Here is a 4,860-nt window from a genome sequence, read left to right on the forward strand (position 1 = left end):
ATTTTCAAAATTAAAAAGTTAAAGTATAATATGTATTAAGATGATATTTTCCAAATGCGTAAAACAAAACACAGAAAGATAGTCCATACAGAAAAACATAACAACAAAAATACTGCCTTCTCTTACCACTTTGCAGGTGTACACATATAGAAAGGATGGACTTAGACTGGTGTAACTTGATTTTGTTCAGTAATTAAATTATATAATTCAAATCATTTGTTCTGACTCCAGGCTCGCAAAACAATCTTCCGCTCCTGTGTTTCTTCCCCTGAATGGAAACCCAACAGGGAGGCAACATTTTGGTTACAACGCATGAGGGTCCTGTTTCCTCTACATTTATTTCTCTTTGTAAATCAATCTACTGACATTCTGATTTTATCCATCACATTTCTGAGAATGTTTTATTTAAATTTCTTCCTGAGTGACAGACCCATTCTTGGCATATTAACAAAACCAAGTGCCTATCATTTCAAGGCTGAGGGCTGGACTGTGGCAGAGGTCCTGAGAGTAAACTGCAGTCCTCTGCGTGAAATCATCTGCCACCTCTGCTCACCCAAACCTCTCCTTTTGCCTGTAGAGTTAAAACATTGCTGAAAGAATGAAGGAAGACTTGAATAAACAGAGATCGATTTCATCATCTTGGAAATGAAGACTGAGTATGATCACAATGTCAACTAATTGCTCCAAACAATTTATATGATTGGTGCAACTATATTAAATAAGTCCCAGGGGATTTTGTTTGTTTTCTTGCTTGCTTTAATTTTTGTTTCATTTTGTTTTGTTTTATAAGGGGGAGACAAATAATTAATGAAGTATTTTTTAAAGTTCATCTGAAAGAATTAACATCCAAGAAAGGCTAATACAATTTTAAAACAGAAGGATATTTTTAGTACCATCTATTAGTATGTTAAAAAATACTAAAATGTTACAATCGGAGTTGTTCTGTTATAAATATAGAAGGACAGAAAGAAGAATAAAAATTAAGATAGAGCAACTAATATGTCTAAATTAAATAAGTTTAAACTGACATTTCAATAAACATGAAAGGGAAATATTATTAACAGCAATTGCTTACTAACTGGAAAAATTAAACTAGATCTTATCTCACACCCTGCATCAAAAATGAACTCCAGAAAGATATGGATTTCAACATAAACAACATAACCACTTACATATAGAAGAAAGGCAGATGATATTTATGAGGTCTAAGCAGTTTCTAATCCTAGTAGAAATGGATGAAGTAACAAAGGTAATTTCACTAAAAACTTTTTAAAACTTTTGAATGTCAAAATCTTACAACAACCTTAGAAGCCAAGTAATAAACAGCAGTATGTTTGTAACAAACATGACATAAATCTAATGTCCTCAATACATACAGATTTCTTTAAAATGAGTAAGATAAAAAATTAAAACTCTAATAGAATCATGATGTGAATCATAAGTCACAAAAGTAGAAATCCAAATGGCCAAACATTTTATCTCAATAATGATTTATAAGGCAAATTAAAAAGAAAAGTATCATCTTTTACCCATATTAGCATACAATTTTAAAGCAAAGATTGAAAAAAATACTCCTCATTGGTAGTGATGGTATAATAAACAGGTACCTTGAAATCTTCATGAGTTTGCAAACTGGCACAACTTTTTGCTAATAAATGTTGTAATGCTGCATTAAAGGTTTAAAAAGTTTGTGTGTTCAAAGATATTGATATCTTTAAAAAAACTATCTTTGACAAATCATCAAAAACTTTGACAAAGATTTTGATGATAAATGTATTAAATTGTTGTTTACATTAAGAAAATGGTTGAACAAAAAGGTGATATATTCCCTATAATACACTTATTTTTTAAAAGTTTATAGACATAAGAAAATGTCACAATACAATATTGTGTATGTCTGTGCGGTGAATGTATTCACACGCCAATTTAGCAGAAATTAGACTACAAAATACGCATGCGTACACACATATACACACAGAGATTTAAAATAGGAAGGAATTTCATTAATGTTAATATTGGTTTTCTGTTAGTAAAATTATTTGACAATTTTTACATTTTGTTTTTTTACTTTTGTGTGTTTTCTATATCCTTCACAATGAACATATACAATATCTATAATTTAAATAGAAATATTATTTTTAAATTGCAGATACTGAATTAGAATAGATACACAGAAAAATAGATGCTGCTTACATGATTTTTGCATAAGTAATGCCTTGCAAATTTGTATCTGTTCTACTGAAAAAATCTCTTCAATAAAGACAAACTATTAAAAAAAAAAACCCACTACTACTCAATCTGTACATTTTGTCCTTTATCTTATACATTTCTAAAAATTGTATAACTTTCAAATTTGACAACCAGTTTATTCAATTAATTTTAAATTACAATACTGGAGCAGAAAAGGATCTCTTCTCATTAGCAGCAGCAAAGGTGATATTCATATAAGATTTTTAAAAAGCCAGAAAAGCGTTTCTAAAATTTTAGAAAAACTGGCAAGAGAAACCGTGAAAACAGGAGAATGGGGAAAAATTGGTGCTATTTTTTTTTTAACGAGTAGTCAAATCTACATCAGTTTTCCCCAACTGCCATTAACCAAATAAATCTCGTGATTTAAAAAATGCGATGCCACAAATCAAGCCCCATTCTAATAATTTGCTCTGGTGCTTCGTTGTTAATCTTCCAGCTTCCAGACAAACACCTTTCTGGATCCTGTCCTGAGTCTTACACTACAGTTCATAAATATAAAGGCTGCGGGGTCCTTAGTGATCTGACAAGAAAAGCATCCAATAGAAATGAGGGGGAAGAAAGGAAATACAGTAAAAAGAAATACAAGTTACTATTTCAGAAAATGATTCTGCCACATTTTTGTTTAGCTCCTATTTGATAAATGCTTCATGTATATTGTCATAGAGTACATACCCTTCCAGAAAGATGAAATGTATATACTTTTCCTTAGTCTTCTCACTCAGTGCAACAAAAAAACTCTGGATATTTTATATAAAACAAGCATCAGAAGACACTGAAGGATGGAGAAAATAAGACAGGCCACCTAAGGACCTCAAAACCCAAAGAACATTATAGTGGAAAGTCTCCTGGGTTTTCTTTTCTCTTCTTTCTTTCTTTTTTTTTTGTAATAACTGAAATTTGGAGCTGAAAATGTCAGTAACCCAGAAATATTAACACTCATAGACAAAACAACCCAAAGCTCCAAGATTCAAAATCCTCTAGCCAAATCAGAAAGAAAACAATAGCTTAGCAAATCAGTAAAATTTTAGACAATAACCACTCTATTCCAGCCAAACACCACAAAAAAAGTTGTGGCCTCACCTCCACATCCACCAGCAAAGGGCAAATGGGGAGTCTAGGCTTCCACACACACAAGGATATAACAAGGGTATGTCAAAGAAGGCCAGGCAGGTGCATGGACCTTTATCTTACCAGCCAGAATAAGAGCCACCCCTGCCATGGTGCTCATGGAGACCTTTTGGAGAGTCTGAACTTGTCCCTCCACCTGGCAGTAATGAAGCAGTGCCCCTTCCTCTAACAGAGTGTAGGAAAAGAAAGCCAGCTAAAACCAAAAGCTCAAATAAAATCCAGAACCTTATAACAAAATATGAAAATGTATTGTTTGATGATTGAAAAGATTCCATCAAAAACTACTCATCACACCAAGAACTAGGAAGATCTCAAATGACAAAAAAATTCATAGGTGATAACAACGAGATGCCAGAGATGCAACAAAGCAGGAATGAAACAGGAGACCCTGCAGACCCTGCAGACATCAAAAGGGAAATACTGTGATCAACTCTAGACAAATAAATTTGACAGCTAGACAAAATGGATCAGTTCCTTGAAAAACAAAAACTATCGCAACTCACCAATACGAAAAAGACCATTTGAACAGCCCTATAATTTCTATGGAAATTAAATTGTAATTTAAAATACCCAAGGAGAGAGGATGGAGCAAGATGACAAAATAGAAGCCTACATCATTGTTCTCCCCTGCTAAAACGCCAAATCTTAACAACTACCTGCACACAGAAAAGTAAAATCACAAGAACCAAAATCGGGTGAGCAACCACAGTACCTGGTTTTAACTTCATATTGTTGAAAGAGGCATTGAGGAGGGCAAGAGACACAGTCTTGAATTGCCGATGCCACCTCTCTCCCATCTCTCCACAATGACTGTGGAGCACAGAAAGACAATCTGTGCACTCTTGGGAAGGAGAATGCAGCGAGGGGGGGACTTTACATTGAACTCAGTAATGTCCTGTCACAGTAGAGAATAAAGCCAGGCTGGGATCAGTTAGTTCCTGTGCATGGAAGGAGCAGTTGGACCAGCCCTAGACCAAGGGGAATTGCCCCATTCCGGCAGTCAGAATTTGAGTTTCTCAGCAAACCTCGCCAGCATTGGCTTAAGTGCTTTAGGGTCCTAGGTAAACTTGAAAAATAGTCTAAGACACAGCACTGCAATTCCTAGCAAACTTCTAGTGATAGGCTGGGCTTAGAACCAGTGAACCGAGGTCACACATAACCAGTAAAACACCAGCTGGTGAGGCTACAAGAGTACTTTTGCACATCTCCTGAAATAATACATAATCTTCAAATAAAGACAATAATAAGGTCATAATTACACCTAACATAATACAGCTATCTTTCCTACAATAGGAAATGTACTAACCCTTAATCTAAACGTGATTACATAAAGTTAACAACACTTAAATGCTTATATAAAGTAAATCAATCTATGTCACATAATCAAATAAAAAGAAAATAAAATGAAGATATTTTCTTAGTACAAGTGTATACGTGCACAAATATGTTCTTAACAAAATGAGAAGGAAATATACATGACAA

Source organism: Macaca nemestrina, chromosome 11, assembly GCF_043159975.1.
Source record: "Macaca nemestrina isolate mMacNem1 chromosome 11, mMacNem.hap1, whole genome shotgun sequence".
Taxonomy (NCBI): domain Eukaryota; kingdom Metazoa; phylum Chordata; class Mammalia; order Primates; family Cercopithecidae; genus Macaca; species Macaca nemestrina.